This window comes from Symphodus melops, assembly GCF_947650265.1.
Source record: "Symphodus melops genome assembly, chromosome: 10".
NCBI classification, from domain to species: Eukaryota; Metazoa; Chordata; class Actinopteri; order Labriformes; family Labridae; genus Symphodus; species Symphodus melops.
In genome coordinates this window covers 18,429,260-18,449,310 of record NC_136700.1, presented here as the reverse complement: position 1 = coordinate 18,449,310, position 20,051 = coordinate 18,429,260, and positions in this window count along the sequence as shown.

The following is a 20,051-nucleotide window of genomic DNA, read 5'->3' as shown; positions in this document are numbered from 1 at the left end:
GAAATAAAAAGTTCAGGAACTTCTCTTCATAGAACTAAAAGGTTCAGGGACTTCTCTTCAGAGAACTAAAAGGTTCAGGGACTTCTCTTCAGGAACAAAAAGGTTCAAGGACTTCTCTCCATAGAACTAAAAGGTTCAGGGACTTCTCTTTAGAGATCCAAAACGGTCAGGGACTCCTCTTCAGGAACTAAAAGGTTCAGGGATTTCTCTTCATCGAACTAAAAGGTTCAGGGACTTCTCTTCATAGAACTAAAAGGTTCAGGGACTTCTCTTCAGGAACTGAAAGGTCCAGGGACATCTCTTCATAAAACAACAAGGTTCAGGGACTTCTCTTCAGGAACTAAAAGGTTCAAGGACTTCTCTTCATAGAACTAAAAGGTTCAGGGACTTCTCTTTAAAGATCCAAAAGGGTCAGAGACTCCTCTTCAGGAACTAAAAGGTTCAGGGACTTCTCTTCATAGAAATAAAAAGTTCAGGGACTTCTCTTCAGGAACTAAAAGGTTCAGGGACTTCTCTTCATAGAACAAAAAGGTTCAGGGACTTCTCTTCAGGAACTAAAAGGTTCAGGGACTTCTCTTGAGGAACTAAAAGCTTCAGGGACATCTCTTCATAGAACTAAAAGGATCAGGGACTTCTCTTTAAAGATCTAAAAGGTTCAGGGACTTCTATTCAGGAACTAAAAGGTTCAGGGACTTCTTTTCAAAGAAATAAAAAGTTCAGGGACTTCTCTTCATAGAACTAAAAGGTTCAGGGACTTCTCTTCAAAGAACAAAAATGTTCAGGGACTTTTCTTCATAGAACTAAAAGGTTCAGGGACTTCTCTTCTCAGAACTAAAAGGTTCAAGGACTTCTCTTCATAGAACTAAAAGGTTCAGGGACTTTTCTTCTCAGAACTAAAAGGTTCAGGGACTTCTCTTCAAAGAACTAAAAGGTTCAGGGACTTCTCTTCATAGAACTAAAAGGTTCAGGGACTTCTTTTCAGGAACTTAAAGGTCCAGGGACTTCTCTTCATAGAACAAAAAGGTTCAGGGACTTCTCTTCAGGAACTAAAAGGTTCAAGGACTTCTCTCCATAGAACTAAAAGGTTCAGGGACTTCTCTTTAGAGATCCAAAACGGTCAGGGACTCCTCTTCAGGAACTAAAAGGTTCAGGGATTTCTCTTCATCGAACTAAAAGGTTCAGGGACTTCTCTTCATAGAACTAAAAGGTTCAGGGACTTCTCTTCAGGAACTTAAAGGTCCAGGGACATCTCTTCATAAAACAACAAGGTTCAGGGACTTCTCTTCAGGAACTAAAAGGTTCAAGGACTTCTCTTCATAGAACTAAAAGGTTCAGGGACTTCTCTTTAAAAATCCAAAAGGGTCAGAGACTCCTCTTCAGGAACTAAAAGGTTCAGGGACTTCTCTTCATAGAAATAAAAAGTTCAGGGACTTCTCTTCAGGAACTAAAAGGTTCAGGAACTTCTCTTCATAGAACAAAAAGGTTCAGGGACTTCTCTTCAGGAACTAAAAGGTTCAGGGACTTCTCTTGAGGAACTAAAAGGTTCAGGGACATCTCTTCATAGAACTAAAAGGATCAGGGACTTCTCTTTAAAGATCTAAAAGGTTCAGGGACTTCTATTCAGGAACTAAAAGGTTCAGGGACTTCTTTCAAAGAAATAAAAAGTTCAGGGACTTCTCTTCATAGAACTAAAAGGTTCAGGGACTTCTCTTCAAAGAACAAAAATGTTCAGGGACTTTTCTTCATAGAACTAAAAGGTTCAGGGACTTCTCTTCTCAGAACTAAAAGGTTCAGGGACTTCTCTTCAAAGAACTAAAAGGTTCAGGGACTTCTCTTCATAGAACAAAAAGGTTCAGGGACTTCTCTTTAGAGATCCAAAACGGTCAGGGACTCCTCTTCAGGAACTAAAAGGTTCACGGATTTCTCTTCATCGAACTAAAAGGTTCAGGGACTTCTCTTCTCAGAACTAAAAGGTTCAGGGACTTCTCTTCAAAGAACTAAAAGGTTCAGGGACTTCTCTTCATAGAACTAAAAGGTTCAGTGACTTCTTTTCAGGAACTTAAAGGTCCAGGGACTTCTCTTCATAGAACAAAAAGGTTCAGGGACTTCTCTTCAGGAACTAAAACGTTCAAGGACTTCTCTCCATAGAACTAAAAGGTTCAGGGACTTCTCTTTAGAGATCCAAAACGGTCAGGGACTCCTCTTCAGGAACTAAAAGGTTCAGGGATTTCTCTTCATCGAACTAAAAGGTTCAGGGACTTCTCTTCATAAAACAACAAGATTCAGGGACTTCTCTTCAGGAACTAAAAGGTTCAAGGACTTCTCTTCATAGAACTAAAAGGTTCAGGGACTTCTCTTTAAAGATCCAAAAGGGTCAGAGACTCCTCTTCAGGAACTAAAAGGTTCAGGGACTTCTCTTCATAGAAATAAAAAGTTCAGGGACTTCTCTTCATAGAACTAAAAGGTTCAGGGACTTCTCTTCAGGAACTAAAAGGGTCAGGGACTTCTCTTCATAGAACTAAAAGGTTCAGGGACTTCTCTTCAGAGAACTAAAAGGTTCAGGGACTTCTCTTCAGGAACAAAAAGGTTCAGGGACTTCGCTTCATAGAAATAAAAGGTTCAGGGACTTCTCTTCAGGAACTAAAAGGTTAAGGTACTTCGCTTCATAGAAATAAAAGGTTCAGGGATTTCTCTTCAGAAACTAAAAGGTTCAAGGACTGCTCTTCATAGAACTAAAAGGTTTAGGGACGTCTCTTAAGGAACTTAAAGGTTCAGTGACTTCTCTTCATAGAACTAAACGGTTCAGGGACGTCGCTTTAAAGAACTAAAAGGTTCGGGGACTTCTCTTTAAAGATCTAAAAGGTTCATGGACTTCTCTTATGGAATTAAAAGGTTCAGGGACTTTTTTTCAGGAACTAAAAGGGTCAGGGACTTCTCTTCATAGAACTAACAGGTTCAGGGACTTCTCTTCATAGAACTAAAAGGTTCAGCCACTTCTCTTCTGGAACTAAAAGGTTCAGGGACTTCTCTTCATCGAACAAAAAGGTTCAGGGATTTCTCTTCATCGAACTGAAAGGATCAGGGACTTCTCTTCATAGAACTAAAAGGGTCAGGGACTTCTCTTCATAGAACTAAAAGGTTCAGGGACTTCTCTTTAGATATCTAAAAGGTTCAGGGACTTCTCTTCAGGAACTAAAAGGTTCAGGGACTTCTCTTCATAGAACAAAAAGGTTCAGGGACTTCTCTTCAGGAACTAAAAGGTACAGGGACTTCTCTTGAGGAACTAAAAGGTTCAGGGACATCTCTTCATAGAACTAAAAGGATCAGGGACTTCTCTTTAAAGATCTAAAAAGTTCAGGGACTTCTCTTCATAGAACTAAAAGGTTCAGGGACTTCTCTTCAGGAACTAAAAGGGTCAGGGACTTCTCTTCATAGAACTAAAAGGTTCAGGGACTTCTCTTCAGAGAACTAAAAGGTTCAGGGACTTCTCTTCAGGAACAAAAAGGTTCAGGGACTTCGCTTCATAGAAATAAAAGGTTCAGGGACTTCTCTTCAGGAACTAAAAGGTTAAGGTACTTCGCTTCATAGAAATAAAAGGTTCAGGGATTTCTCTTCAGGAACTAAAAGGTTCAAGGACTGCTCTTCATAGAACTAAAAGGTTCAGGGACGTCTCTTAAGGAACTTAAAGGTTCAGTGACTTCTCTTCATAGAACTAAACGGTTCAGGGACGTCGCTTTAAAGAACTAAAAGGTTCGGGGACTTCTCTTTAAAGATCTAAAAGGTTCATGGACTTCTCTTATGGAACTAAAAGGTTCAGGGACTTTTTTTCAGGAACTAAAAGGGTCAGGGACTTCTCTTCATAGAACTAACAGGTTCAGGGACTTCTCTTCATAGAACTAAAAGGTTCAGCCACTTCTCTTCTGGAACTAAAAGGTTCAGGGACTTCTCTTCATCGAACAAAAAGGTTCAGGGATTTCTCTTCATCGAACTAAAAGGATCAGGGACTTCTCTTCATAGAACTAAAAGGATCAGGGACTTCTCTTCATAGAACTAAAAGGTTCAGGGACTTCTCTTTAGATATCTAAAAGGTTCAGGGACTTCTCTTCAGGAACTAAAAGGTTCAGGGACTTCTCTTCATAGAACAAAAAGGTTCAGGGACTTCTCTTCAGGAACTAAAAGGTTCAGGGACTTCTCTTGAGGAACTAAAAGGTTCAGGGACATCTCTTCATAGAACTAAAAGGATCAGGGACTTCTCTTTAAAGATCTAAAAAGTTCAGGGACTTCTCTTCATAGAACTAAAAGGTTCAGGGACTTCTCTTCAAAGAACAAAAATGTTCAGGGACTTTTCTTCATAGAACTAAAAGGTTCAGGGACTTCTCTTCTCAGAACTAAAAGGTTCAGGGACTTCTCTTCAAAGAACTAAAAGGTTCAGGGACTTCTCTTCAGGAACTTAAAGGTCCAGGGACTTCTCTTCATAAAACAAAAAGGTTCAGGGACTTCTCTTCAGGAACTAAAAGGTTCAAGGACTTCTCTTCATAGAACTAAAAGGTTCAGGGACTTCTCTTTAAAGATCCAAAAGGGTCAGGGACTACTCTTCAGGAACTAAAAGGTTCAGGGACTTCTCTTCATAGAAATAAAAAGTTCAGGAACTTCTCTTCATAGAACTAAAAGGTTCAGGGACTTCTCTTCAGAGAACTAAAAGGTTCAGGGACTTCTCTTCATAAAACAACAAGATTCAGGGACTTCTCTTCAGGAACTAAAAGGTTCAAGGACTTCTCTTCATAGAACTAAAAGGTTCAGGGACTTCTCTTTAAAGATCCAAAAGGGTCAGAGACTCCTCTTCAGGAACTAAAAGGTTCAGGGACTTCTCTTCATAGAAATAAAAAGTTCAGGGACTTCTCTTCATAGAACTAAAAGGTTCAGGGACTTCTCTTCAGGAACTAAAAGGGTCAGGGACTTCTCTTCATAGAACTAAAAGGTTCAGGGACTTCTCTTCAGAGAACTAAAAGGTTCAGGGACTTCTCTTCAGGAACAAAAAGGTTCAGGGACTTCGCTTCATAGAAATAAAAGGTTCAGGGACTTCTCTTCAGGAACTAAAAGGTAAAGGTACTTCGCTTCATAGAAATAAAAGGTTCAGGGATTTCTCTTCAGAAACTAAAAGGTTCAAGGACTTCTCTTCATAGAACTAAACGGTTCAGGGACGTCGCTTTAAAGAACTAAAAGGTTCGGGGACTTCTCTTTAAAGATCTAAAAGGTTCATGGACTTCTCTTATGGAACTAAAAGGTTCAGGGACTTTTTTTCAGGAACTAAAAGGGTCAGGGACTTCTCTTCATAGAACTAACAGGTTCAGGGACTTCTCTTCATAGAACTAAAAGGTTCAGCCACTTCTCTTCTGGAACTAAAAGGTTCAGGGACTTCTCTTCATCGAACAAAAAGGTTCAGGGATTTCTCTTCATCGAACTGAAAGGATCAGGGACTTCTCTTCATAGAACTAAAAGGGTCAGGGACTTCTCTTCATAGAACTAAAAGGTTCAGGGACTTCTCTTTAGATATCTAAAAGGTTCAGGGACTTCTCTTCAGGAACTAAAAGGTTCAAGGACTTCTCTTCATAGAACAAAAAGGTTCAGGGACTTCTCTTCAGGAACTAAAAGGTACAGGGACTTCTCTTGAGGAACTAAAAGGTTCAGGGACATCTCTTCATAGAACTAAAAGGATCAGGGACTTCTCTTTAAAGATCTAAAAAGTTCAGGGACTTCTCTTCATAGAACTAAAAGGTTCAGGGACTTCTCTTCAGGAACTAAAAGGGTCAGGGACTTCTCTTCATAGAACTAAAAGGTTCAGGGACTTCTCTTCAGAGAACTAAAAGGTTCAGGGACTTCTCTTCAGGAACAAAAAGGTTCAGGGACTTCGCTTCATAGAAATAAAAGGTTCAGGGACTTCTCTTCAGGAACTAAAAGGTTAAGGTACTTCGCTTCATAGAAATAAAAGGTTCAGGGATTTCTCTTCAGGAACTAAAAGGTTCAAGGACTGCTCTTCATAGAACTAAAAGGTTCAGGGACGTCTCTTAAGGAACTTAAAGGTTCAGTGACTTCTCTTCATAGAACTAAACGGTTCAGGGACGTCGCTTTAAAGAACTAAAAGGTTCGGGGACTTCTCTTTAAAGATCTAAAAGGTTCATGGACTTCTCTTATGGAACTAAAAGGTTCAGGGACTTTTTTTCAGGAACTAAAAGGGTCAGGGACTTCTCTTCATAGAACTAACAGGTTCAGGGACTTCTCTTCATAGAACTAAAAGGTTCAGCCACTTCTCTTCTGGAACTAAAAGGTTCAGGGACTTCTCTTCATCGAACAAAAAGGTTCAGGGATTTCTCTTCATCGAACTAAAAGGATCAGGGACTTCTCTTCATAGAACTAAAAGGATCAGGGACTTCTCTTCATAGAACTAAAAGGTTCAGGGACTTCTCTTTAGATATCTAAAAGGTTCAGGGACTTCTCTTCAGGAACTAAAAGGTTCAGGGACTTCTCTTCATAGAACAAAAAGGTTCAGGGACTTCTCTTCAGGAACTAAAAGGTTCAGGGACTTCTCTTGAGGAACTAAAAGGTTCAGGGACATCTCTTCATAGAACTAAAAGGATCAGGGACTTCTCTTTAAAGATCTAAAAAGTTCAGGGACTTCTCTTCATAGAACTAAAAGGTTCAGGGACTTCTCTTCAAAGAACAAAAATGTTCAGGGACTTTTCTTCATAGAACTAAAAGGTTCAGGGACTTCTCTTCTCAGAACTAAAAGGTTCAGGGACTTCTCTTCAAAGAACTAAAAGGTTCAGGGACTTCTCTTCAGGAACTTAAAGGTCCAGGGACTTCTCTTCATAAAACAAAAAGGTTCAGGGACTTCTCTTCAGGAACTAAAAGGTTCAAGGACTTCTCTTCATAGAACTAAAAGGTTCAGGGACTTCTCTTTAAAGATCCAAAAGGGTCAGGGACTACTCTTCAGGAACTAAAAGGTTCAGGGACTTCTCTTCATAGAAATAAAAAGTTCAGGAACTTCTCTTCATAGAACTAAAAGGTTCAGGGACTTCTCTTCAGAGAACTAAAAGGTTCAGGGACTTCTCTTCAGGAACAAAAAGGTTCAAGGACTTCTCTCCATAGAACTAAAAGGTTCAGGGACTTCTCTTTAGAGATCCAAAACGGTCAGGGACTCCTCTTCAGGAACTAAAAGGTTCAGGGATTTCTCTTCATCGAACTAAAAGGTTCAGGGACTTCTCTTCATAGAACTAAAAGGTTCAGGGACTTCTCTTCAGGAACTGAAAGGTCCAGGGACATCTCTTCATAAAACAACAAGGTTCAGGGACTTCTCTTCATAGAACTAAAAGGTTCAGGGACTTCTCTTTAAAGATCCAAAAGGGTCAGAGACTCCTCTTCAGGAACTAAAAGGTTCAGGGACTTCTCTTCATAGAAATAAAAAGTTCAGGGACTTCTCTTCAGGAACTAAAAGGTTCAGGGACTTCTCTTCATAGAACAAAAAGGTTCAGGGACTTCTCTTCAGGAACTAAAAGGTTCAGGGACTTCTCTTGAGGAACTAAAAGCTTCAGGGACATCTCTTCATAGAACTAAAAGGATCAGGGACTTCTCTTTAAAGATCTAAAAGGTTCAGGGACTTCTATTCAGGAACTAAAAGGTTCAGGGAGTTCTTTTCAAAGAAATAAAAAGTTCAGGGACTTCTCTTCATAGAACTAAAAGGTTCAGGGACTTCTCTTCAAAGAACAAAAATGTTCAGGGACTTTTCTTCATAGAACTAAAAGGTTCAGGGACTTCTCTTCTCAGAACTAAAAGGTTCAAGGACTTCTCTTCATAGAACTAAAAGGTTCAGGGACTTTTCTTCTCAGAACTAAAAGGTTCAGGGACTTCTCTTCAAAGAACTAAAAGGTTCAGGGACTTCTCTTCATAGAACTAAAAGGTTCAGGGACTTCTTTTCAGGAACTTAAAGGTCCAGGGACTTCTCTTCATAGAACAAAAAGGTTCAGGGACTTCTCTTCAGGAACTAAAAGGTTCAAGGACTTCTCTCCATAGAACTAAAAGGTTCAGGGACTTCTCTTTAGAGATCCAAAACGGTCAGGGACTCCTCTTCAGGAACTAAAAGGTTCAGGGATTTCTCTTCATCGAACTAAAAGGTTCAGGGACTTCTCTTCATAGAACTAAAAGGTTCAGGGACTTCTCTTCAGGAACTTAAAGGTCCAGGGACATCTCTTCATAAAACAACAAGGTTCAGGGACTTCTCTTCAGGAACTAAAAGGTTCAAGGACTTCTCTTCATAGAAATAAAAAGTTCAGGGACTTCTCTTCAGGAACTAAAAGGTTCAGGAACTTCTCTTCATAGAACAAAAAGGTTCAGGGACTTCTCTTCAGGAACTAAAAGGTTCAGGGACTTCTCTTGAGGAACAAAAAGGTTCAGGGACATCTCTTCATAGAACTAAAAGGATCAGGGACTTCTCTTTAAAGATCTAAAAGGTTCAGGGACTTCTATTCAGGAACTAAAAGGTTCAGGGACTTCTTTCAAAGAAATAAAAAGTTCAGGGACTTCTCTTCATAGAACTAAAAGGTTCAGGGACTTCTCTTCAAAGAACAAAAATGTTCAGGGACTTTTCTTCATAGAACTAAAAGGTTCAGGGACTTCTCTTCTCAGAACTAAAAGGTTCAGGGACTTCTCTTCAAAGAACTAAAAGGTTCAGGGACTTCTCTTCATAGAACAAAAAGGTTCAGGGACTTCTCTTTAGAGATCCAAAACGGTCAGGGACTCCTCTTCAGGAACTAAAAGGTTCACGGATTTCTCTTCATCGAACTAAAAGGTTCAGGGACTTCTCTTCTCAGAACTAAAAGGTTCAGGGACTTCTCTTCAAAGAACTAAAAGGTTCAGGGACTTCTCTTCATAGAACTAAAAGGTTCAGTGACTTCTTTTCAGGAACTTAAAGGTCCAGGGACTTCTCTTCATAGAACAAAAAGGTTCAGGGACTTCTCTTCAGGAACTAAAAGGTTCAAGGACTTCTCTCCATAGAACTAAAAGGTTCAGGGACTTCTCTTTAGAGATCCAAAACGGTCAGGGACTCCTCTTCAGGAACTAAAAGGTTCAGGGATTTCTCTTCATCGAACTAAAAGGTTCAGGGACTTCTCTTCATAAAACAACAAGATTCAGGGACTTCTCTTCAGGAACTAAAAGGTTCAAGGACTTCTCTTCATAGAACTAAAAGGTTCAGGGACTTCTCTTTAAAGATCCAAAAGGGTCAGAGACTCCTCTTCAGGAACTAAAAGGTTCAGGGACTTCTCTTCATAGAAATAAAAAGTTCAGGGACTTCTCTTCATAGAACTAAAAGGTTCAGGGACTTCTCTTCAGGAACTAAAAGGGTCAGGGACTTCTCTTCATAGAACTAAAAGGTTCAGGGACTTCTCTTCAGAGAACTAAAAGGTTCAGGGACTTCTCTTCAGGAACAAAAAGGTTCAGGGACTTCGCTTCATAGAAATAAAAGGTTCAGGGACTTCTCTTCAGGAACTAAAAGGTTAAGGTACTTCGCTTCATAGAAATAAAAGGTTCAGGGATTTCTCTTCAGGAACTAAAAGGTTCAAGGACTGCTCTTCATAGAACTAAAAGGTTCAGGGACGTCTCTTAAGGAACTTAAAGGTTCAGTGACTTCTCTTCATAGAACTAAACGGTTCAGGGACGTCGCTTTAAAGAACTAAAAGGTTCGGGGACTTCTCTTTAAAGATCTAAAAGGTTCATGGACTTCTCTTATGGAACTAAAAGGTTCAGGGACTTTTTTTCAGGAACTAAAAGGGTCCGGGACTTCTCTTCATAGAACTAACAGGTTCAGGGACTTCTCTTCATAGAACTAAAAGGTTCAGCCACTTCTCTTCTGGAACTAAAAGGTTCAGGGACTTCTCTTCATCGAACAAAAAGGTTCAGGGATTTCTCTTCATCGAACTAAAAGGATCAGGGACTTCTCTTCATAGAACTAAAAGGGTCAGGGACTTCTCTTCATAGAACTAAAAGGTTCAGGGACTTCTCTTTAGATATCTAAAAGGTTCAGGGACTTCTCTTCAGGAACTAAAAGGTTCAGGGACTTCTCTTCATAGAACAAAAAGGTTCAGGGACTTCTCTTCAGGAACTAAAAGGTTCAGGGACTTCTCTTGAGGAACTAAAAGGTTCAGGGACATCTCTTCATAGAACTAAAAGGATCAGGGACTTCTCTTTAAAGATCTAAAAAGTTCAGGGACTTCTCTTCATAGAACTAAAAGGTTCAGGGACTTCTCTTCAAAGAAAAAAAATGTTCAGGGACTTTTCTTCATAGAACTAAAAGGTTCAGGGACTTCTCTTCTCAGAACAAAAAGGTTCAGGGACTTCTCTTCAGGAACTAAAAGGTTCAAGGACTTCTCTCCATAGAACTAAAAGGTTCAGGGACTTCTCTTTAGAGATCCAAAACGGTCAGGGACTCCTCTTCAGGAACTAAAAGGTTCAGGGATTTCTCTTCATCGAACTAAAAGGTTCAGGGACTTCTCTTCATAGAACTAAAAGGTTCAGGGACTTCTCTTCAGGAACTTAAAGGTCCAGGGACATCTCTTCATAAAACAACAAGGTTCAGGGACTTCTCTTCAGGAACTAAAAAGTTCAAGGACTTCTCTTCATAGAACTAAAAGGTTCAGGGACTTCTCTTCAAAGAACTAAAAGGTTCAGGGACTTCTCTTCATAGAACTAAAAGGTTCAGGGACTTCTTTTCAGGAACATAAAGGTCCAGGGACTTCTCTTCATAGAACAAAAAGGTTCAGGGACTTCTCTTCAGGAACTAAAAGGTTCAAGGACTTCTCTCCATAGAACTAAAAGGTTCAGGGACTTCTCTTTAGAGATCCAAAACGGTCAGGGACTCCTCTTCAGGAACTAAAAGGTTCAGGGATTTCTCTTCATTGAACTAAAAGGTTCAGGGACTTCTCTTCATAGAACTAAAAGGTCCAGGGACATCTCTTCATAAAACAACAAGGTTCAGGGACTTCTCTTCAGGAACTAAAAGGTTCAAGGACTTCTCTTCATAGAACTAAAAGGTTCAGGGACTTCTCTTTAAAGATCCAAAAGGGTCAGAGACTCCTCTTCAGGAACTAAAAGGTTCGGGGACTTCTCTTCAAAGATCTAAAAGGTTCAGGGACTTCTCTTAGGGAACTAAAAGGTTCAGGGACTTCTCTTCAGGAACAAAAAGGTTCAGGGACTTCTCTTGAGGAACTAAAAGGTTAAGGGACATCTCTTCATAGAACTAAAAGGATCAGGGACTTCTCTTTAAAGATCTAAAAAGTTCAGGGACTTCTCTTCATAGAACTAAAAGGTTCAGGGACTTCTCTTCAGGAACAAAAAGGTTCAGGGACTTCGCTTCATAGAAATAAAAGGTTCAGGGACTTCTCTTCAGGAACTAAAAGGTTAAGGTACTTCGCTTCATAGAAATAAAAGGTTCAGGGATTTCTCTTCAGGAACTAAAAGGTTCAAGGACTGCTCTTCATAGAACTAAAAGGTTCAGGGACGTCTCTTAAGGAACTTAAAGGTTCAGTGACTTCTCTTCATAGAACTAAACGGTTCAGGGACGTCGCTTTAAAGAACTAAAAGGTTCGGGGACTTCTCTTTAAAGATCTAAAAGGTTCATGGACTTCTCTTATGGAACTAAAAGGTTCAGGGACTTTTTTTCAGGAACTAAAAGGGTCAGGGACTTCTCTTCATAGAACTAACAGGTTCAGGGACTTCTCTTCATAGAACTAAAAGGTTCAGCCACTTCTCTTCTGGAACTAAAAGGTTCAGGGACTTCTCTTCATCGAACAAAAAGGTTCAGGGATTTCTCTTCATCGAACTAAAAGGATCAGGGACTTCTCTTCATAGAACTAAAAGGGTCAGGGACTTCTCTTCATAGAACTAAAAGGTTCAGGGACTTCTCTTTAGATATCTAAAAGGTTCAGGGACTTCTCTTCAGGAACTAAAAGGTTCAGGGACTTCTCTTCATAGAACAAAAAGGTTCAGGGACTTCTCTTCAGGAACTAAAAGGTTCAGGGACTTCTCTTGAGGAACTAAAAGGTTCAGGGACATCTCTTCATAGAACTAAAAGGATCAGGGACTTCTCTTTAAAGATCTAAAAAGTTCAGGGACTTCTCTTCATAGAACTAAAAGGTTCAGGGACTTCTCTTCAAAGAACAAAAATGTTCAGGGACTTTTCTTCATAGAACTAAAAGGTTCAGGGACTTCTCTTCTCAGAACAAAAAGGTTCAGGGACTTCTCTTCAGGAACTAAAAGGTTCAAGGACTTCTCTCCATAGAACTAAAAGGTTCAGGGACTTCTCTTTAGAGATCCAAAACGGTCAGGGACTCCTCTTCAGGAACTAAAAGGTTCAGGGATTTCTCTTCATCGAACTAAAAGGTTCAGGGACTTCTCTTCATAGAACTAAAAGGTTCAGGGACTTCTCTTCAGGAACAAAAAGGTTCAGGGACTTCGCTTCATAGAAATAAAAGGTTCAGGGACTTCTCTTCTGGAACTAAAAGGTTCAGGGACTTCTCTTCTCAGAACTAAAAGGTTCAGGGACTTCTCTTCAAAGAACTTAAAGGTCCAGGGACTTCTCTTCATAGAACAAAAAGGTTCAGGGACTTCTCTTCAGGAACTAAAAGGTTCAAGGACTTCTCTCCATAGAACTAAAAGGTTCAGGGACTTCTCTTTAGAGATCCAAAACGGTCAGGGACTCCTCTTCAGGAACTAAAAGGTTCAGGGATTTCTCTTCATCGAACTAAAAGGTTCAGGGACTTCTCTTCTCAGAACTAAAAGGTTCAGGGACTTCTCTTCAAAGAACTAAAAGGTTCAGGGACTTCTCTTCATAGAACTAAAAGGTTCAGGGACTTCTTTTCAGGAACTTAAAGGTCTAGGGACTTCTCTTCATAGAACAAAAAGGTTCAGGGACTTCTCTTCAGGAACTAAAAGGTTCAAGGACTTCTCTCCATAGAACTAAAAGGTTCAGGGACTTCTCTTTAGAGATCCAAAATGGTCAGGGACTCCTCTTCAGGAACTAAAAGGTTCAGGGATTTCTCTTCATCGAACTAAAAGGTTCAGGGACTTCTCTTCATAAAACAACAAGGTTCAGGGACTTCTCTTCAGGAACTAAAAGGTTCAAGGACTTCTCTTCATAGAACTAAAAGGTTCAGGGACTTCTCTTTAAAGATCCAAAAGGGTCAGAGACTCCTCTTCAGGAACTAAAAGGTTCAGGGACTTCTCTTCATAGAAATAAAAAGTTCAGGGACTTCTCTTCATAGAACTAAAAGGTTCAGGGACTTCTCTTCAGGAACTAAAAGGGTCAGGGACTTCTCTTCATAGAACTAAAAGGTTCAGGGACTTCTCTTCAGAGAACTAAAAGGTTCAGGGACTTCTCTTCAGGAACAAAAAGGTTCAGGGACTTCGCTTCATAGAAATAAAAGGTTCAGGGACTTCTCTTCAGGAACTAAAAGGTTCAGGGACTTCGCTTCATAGAAATAAAAGGTTCAGGGACTTCTCTTCATAGAACTAAAAGGTTCAGGGACGTCTCTTAAGGAACTAAAAGGTTCAGTGACTTCTCTTCATAGAACTAAACGGTTCAGGGACGTCGCTTTAAAGAACTAAAAGGTTCGGGGACTTCTCTTTAAAGATCTAAAAGGTTCATGGACTTCTCTTATGGAACTAAAAGGTTCAGGGACTTTTTTTTAGGAACTAAAAGGGTCAGGGACATCTCTTCATAGAACTAACAGGTTCAGGGACTTCTCTTCATAGAACTAAAAGGTTCAGCCACTTCTCTTCTGGAACTAAAAGGTTCAGGGCCTTCTCTTCATCGAACAAAAAGGTTCAGGGATTTCTCTTCATCGAACTAAAAGGTTCAGGGACTTCTCTTCATAGAACTAAAAGGGTCAGGGACTTCTCTTCATAGAACTAAAAGGTTCAGGGACTTCTCTTTAGATATCTAAAAGGTTCAGGGACTTCTCTTCAGGAACTAAAAGGTTCAGGGACTTCTCTTCATAGAACAAAAAGGTTCAGGGACTTCTCTTCAGGAACTAAAAGGTTCAGGGACTTCTCTTGAGGAACTAAAAGGTTCAGGGACATCTCTTCATAGAACTAAAAGGATCAGGGACTTCTCTTTAAAGATCTAAAAGGTTCAGGGACTTCTCTTCAGGAACTAAAAGGTTCAGGGACTTCTCTTCAAAGAACTAAAAGGTTCAGGGACTTCTCTTCATAGAACTAAAAGGTTCAGGGACTTCTTTTCAGGAACTTAAAGGTCCAGGGACTTCTCTTCATAGAACAAAAAGGTTCAGGGACTTCTCTTCAGGAACTAAAAGGTTCAAGGACTTCTCTCCATAGAACTAAAAGGTTCAGGGACTTCTCTTGAGAGATCCAAAACGGTCAGGGACTCCTCTTCAGGAACTAAAAGGTTCAGGGATTTCTCTTCATCGAACTAAAAGGTTCAGGGACTTCTCTTCATAGAACTAAAAGGTCCAGGGACATCTCTTCATAAAACAAAAAGGTTCAGGGACTTCTCTTCAGGAACTAAAAGGTTCAAGGACTTCTCTTCATAGAACTAAAAGGTTCAGGGACTTCTCTTTAAAGATCCAAAAGGGTCAGAGACTCCTCTTCAGGAACTAAAAGGTTCGGGGACTTCTCTTCAAAGATCTAAAAGGTTCAGGGACTTCTCTTAGGGAACTAAAAGGTTCAGGGACTTCTCTTCAGGAACAAAAAGGTTCAGGGACTTCGCTTCATAGAAATAAAAGGTTCAGGGACTTCTCTTCAGGAAATAAAAGGTTCAGGGACTTCTCTTCATAGAACTAAAAGCTTCAGGGACGTCTCTTAAGGAACTAAACGGTTCAGGGACGTCGCTTTAAAGAACTAAAAGGTTCGGGGACTTCTCTTCAAAGATCTAAAAGGTTCAGGGACTTCTCTTAGGGAACTAAAAGGTTCAAGGACTTTCTTTCAGGAACTAAAAGGTTCAGGGACTTCGCTTCATATAACTAAAACATTCAGGGACTTCTCTTTTAAGATCTAAATGGTTCAGGGACTTCTCTTCATCGAACTAAAAGGTTCAGGGATTTCTCTTCATCGAACTAAAAGGTTCAGGGACTTCTCTTCAGGAACTTAAAGGTCCAGGGACTTCTCTTCATAAAACAAAAAGGTTCAGGGACTTCTCTTCAGGAACTAAAAGGTTCAAGGACTTCTCTTCATAGAACTAAAAGGTTCAGGGACTTCTCTTTAAAGATCCAAAAGGGTCAGGGACTACTCTTCAGGAACTAAAAGGTTCAGGGACTTCTCTTCATAGAACTAAAAGGTTCAGGGACGTCTCTTAAGGAACTAAAAGGTTCAGGGACTTCTCTTCATAGAACTAAATGGTTCAGGGAAGTCGCTTTAAAGAACTAAAAGGTTCGGGGACTTCTCTTCAAAGATCTAAAAGGTTCAGGGACTTCTCTTAGGGAACTAAAAGGTTCAAGGACTTTCTTTCAGGAACTAAAAGGTTCAGGGACTTCGCTTCATATAACTAAAACATTCAGGGACTTCTCTTTTAAGATCTAAATGGTTCAGGGACTTCTCTTCATCGAACTAAAAGGTTCAGGGATTTCTCTTCATCGAACTAAAAGGTTCAGGGACTTCTCTTCATTGAACTAAAAGGTTCAGGGACTTCTCTTCAGGAACTAAAAGGTTCAGGGACTTCTCTTCATAGAACTAAAAGTTTCAGGGACGTCTCTTAAGGAACTAAAAGGTTCAGGGACTTCTTTTCATAGAACTAAACGGTTCAGGGACGTCGCTTTAAAGAACTAAAAGGTTCAGGGACTTCGCTTCATAGAAATAAAAGGTTCAGGGACTTCTCTTCAGGAACTAAAAGGTTCAGGGACTTCTCTTCATAGAACTAAAAGTTTCAGGGACGTCTCTTAAGAAACTAAAAGGTTCAGGGACTTCTCTTCATAGAACTAAAAGCTTCAGGGACGTCTCTTAAGGAACTAAAAGGTTCAGGGACTTCTCTTCATAGAACTAAACGGTTCAGGGACGTCGCTTTAAAGAACTAAAAGGTTCGGGGACTTCTCTTCAAAGATCTAAAAGGTTCAGGGACTTCTCTTAGGGAACTAAAAGGTTCAAGGACTTTCTTTCAGGAACTAAAAGGTTCAGGGACTTCGCTTCATATAACAAACATTCAGGGACTTCTCTTTTAAGATCTAAATGGTTCAGGGACTTCTCTTCATCGAACTAAAAGGTTCAGGGATTTCTCTTCATCGAACTAAAAGGTTCAGGGACTTCTCTTCATTGAACTAAAAGGTTCAGGGACTTCTCTTCAGGAACTTAAAGGTCCAGGGACTTCTCTTCATAAAACAAAAAGGTTCAGGGACTTCTCTTCAGGAACTAAAAGGTTCAAGGACTTCTCTTCATAGAACTAAAAGGTTCAGGGACTTCTCTTTAAAGATCCAAAAGGGTCAGGGACTACTCTTCAGGAACTAAAAGGTTCAGGGACTTCTCTTCATAGAAATAAAAAGTTCAGGGACTTCTCTTCATAGAACTAAAAGGTTCAGGGACTTCTCTTCAGAGAACTAAAAGGTTCAGGGACTTCTCTTCAGGAACAAAAAGGTTCAGGGACTTCGCTTCATAGAAATAAAAGGTTCAGGGACTTCTCTTCAGGAACTAAAAGGTTCAGGGACTTCTCTTCATAGAACTAAAAGTTTCAGGGACGTCTCTTAAGGAACTAAAAGGTTCAGGGACTTCTTTTCATAGAACTAAACGGTTCAGGGACGTCGCTTTAAAGAACTAAAAGGTTCGGGGACTTCTCTTTAAAGATCTAAAAGGTTCAGGGACTTCTCTTATGGAACTAAAAGGTTCAGGGACTTCTCTTCATAGAACTAACAGGTTCAGGTACTTCTCTTCATAGAACTAAAAGGTTCAGCCACTTCTCTTCTGGAACTAAAAGGTTCAGGGACTTCTCTTCATCGAACAAAAAGGTTCAGGGATTTCTCTTCATCGAACTAAAAGGTTCAGGGACTTCTCTTCATAGAACTAAAAGGGTCAGGGACTTCTCTTCATAGAACTAAAAGGTTCAGGGACTTCTCTTTAGATATCTAAAAGGTTCAGGGACTTCTCTTCAGGAACTAAAAGGTTCAGGGACTTCTCTTCATAGAACAAAAAGGTTCAGGGACTTCTCTTCAGGAACTAAAAGGTTCAGGGACTTCTCTTGAGGAACTAAAAGGTTCAGGGACATCTCTTCATAGAACTAAAAGGATCAGGGACTTCTCTTTAAAGATCTAAAAGGTTCAGGGACTTCTATTCAGGAAGTAAAAGGTTCAGGGACTTCTCTTCAAAGAACAAAAATGTTCAGGGACTTTTCTTCATAAAACTAAAAGGTTCAGGGACTTCTCTTCAAAGAACAAAAATGTTCAGGGACTTTTCTTCATAGAACTAAAAGGTTCAGGGACTTCTCTTCTCAGAAATAAAAGGTTCAGGGACTTCTCTTCAAAGAACTAAAAGGTTCAGGGACTTCTCTTCATAGAACTAAAAGGTTCAGGGACTTCTTTTCAGGAACTTAAAGGTCCAGGGACTTCTCTTCATAGAACAAAAAGGTTCAGGGACTTCTCTTCAGGAACTAAAAGGTTCAAGGACTTCTCTCCATAGAACTAAAAGGTTCAGGGACTTCTCTTGAGAGATCCAAAACGGTCAGGGACTCCTCTTCAGGAACTAAAAGGTTCAGGGATTTCTCTTCATCGAACTAAAAGGTTCAGGGACTTCTCTTCATAGAACTAAAAGGTCCAGGGACATCTCTTCATAAAACAAAAAGGTTCAGGGACTTCTCTTCAGGAACTAAAAGGTTCAGGGACTTCTCTTTAAAGATCCAAAAGGGTCAGAGACTCCTCTTCAGGAACTAAAAGGTTCGGGGACTTCTCTTCAAAGATCTAAAAGGTTCAGGGACTTCTCTTAGGGAACTAAAAGGTTCAGGGACTTCTCTTCAGGAACAAAAAGGTTCAGGGACTTCGCTTCATAGAAATAAAAGGTTCAGGGACTTCTCTTCAGGAAATAAAAGGTTCAGGGACTTCTCTTCATAGAACTAAAAGCTTCAGGGACGTCTCTTAAGGAACTAAAAGGTTCAGGGACTTCTCTTCATAGAACTAAACGGTTCAGGGACGTCGCTTTAAAGAACTAAAAGGTTCGGGGACTTCTCTTCAAAGATCTAAAAGGTTCAGGGACTTCTCTTAGGGAACTAAAAGGTTCAAGGACTTTCTTTCAGGAACTAAAAGGTTCAGGGACTTCGCTTCATATAACTAAAACATTCAGGGACTTCTCTTTTAAGATCTAAATGGTTCAGGGACTTCTCTTCATCGAACTAAAAGGTTCAGGGATTTCTCTTCATCGAACTAAAAGGTTCAGGGACTTCTCTTCATTGAACTAAAAGGTTCAGGGACTTCTCTTCAGGAACTTAAAGGTCCAGGGACTTCTCTTCATAAAACAAAAAGGTTCAGGGACTTCTCTTCAGGAACTAAAAGGTTCAAGGACTTCTCTTCATAGAACTAAAAGGTTCAGGGACTTCTCTTTAAAGATCCAAAAGGGTCAGGGACTACTCTTCAGGAACTAAAAGGTTCAGGGACTTCTCTTCATAGAACTAAAAGGTTCAGGGACGTCTCTTAAGGAACTAAAAGGTTCAGGGACTTCTCTTCATAGAACTAAATGGTTCAGGGAAGTCGCTTTAAAGAACTAAAAGGTTCGGGGACTTCTCTTCAAAGATCTAAAAGGTTCAGGGACTTCTATTAGGGAACTAAAAGGTTCAGGGACTTTCTTTCAGGAACTAAAAGGTTCAGGGACTTCGCTTCATATAACTAAAACATTCAGGGACTTCTCTTTTAAGATCTAAATGGTTCAGGGACTTCTCTTCATCGAACTAAAAGGTTCAGGGATTTCTCTTCATCGAACTAAAAGGTTCAGGGACTTCTCTTCATTGAACTAAAAGGTTCAGGGACTTCTCTTCAGGAACTAAAAGGTTCAGGGACTTCTCTTCATAGAACTAAAAGTTTCAGGGACGTCTCTTAAGGAACTAAAAGGTTCAGGGACTTCTTTTCATAGAACTAAACGGTTCAGGGACGTCGCTTTAAAGAACTAAAAGGTTCAGGGACTTCGCTTCATAGAAATAAAAGGTTCAGGGACTTCTCTTCAGGAACTAAAAGGTTCAGGGACTTCTCTTCATAGAACTAAAAGTTTCAGGGACGTCTCTTAAGGAACTAAAAGGTTCAGGGACTTCTCTTCATAGAACTAAAAGCTTCAGGGACGTCTCTTAAGGAACTAAAAGGTTCAGGGACTTCTCTTCATAGAACTAAACGGTTCAGGGACGTCGCTTTAAAGAACTAAAAGGTTCGGGGACTTCTCTTCAAAGATCTAAAAGGTTCAGGGACTTCTCTTAGGGAACTAAAAGGTTCAAGGACTTTCTTTCAGGAACTAAAAGGTTCAGGGACTTCGCTTCATATAACTAAAACATTCAGGGACTTCTCTTTTAAGATCTAAATGGTTCAGGGACTTCTCTTCATCGAACTAAAAGGTTCAGGGATTTCTCTTCATCGAACTAAAAGGTTCAGGGACTTCTCTTCATTGAACTAAAAGGTTCAGGGACTTCTCTTCAGGAACTTAAAGGTCCAGGGACTTCTCTTCATAAAACAAAAAGGTTCAGGGACTTCTCTTCAGGAACTAAAAGGTTCAAGGACTTCTCTTCATAGAACTAAAAGGTTCAGGGACTTCTCTTTAAAGATCCAAAAGGGTCAGGGACTACTCTTCAGGAACTAAAAGGTTCAGGGACTTCTCTTCATAGAAATAAAAAGTTCAGGGACTTCTCTTCATAGAACTAAAAGGTTCAGGGACTTCTCTTCAGAGAACTAAAAGGTTCAGGGACTTCTCTTCAGGAACAAAAAGGTTCAGGGACTTCGCTTCATAGAAATAAAAGGTTCAGGGACTTCTCTTCAGGAACTAAAAGGTTCAGGGACTTCTCTTCATAGAACTAAAAGTTTCAGGGACGTCTCTTAAGG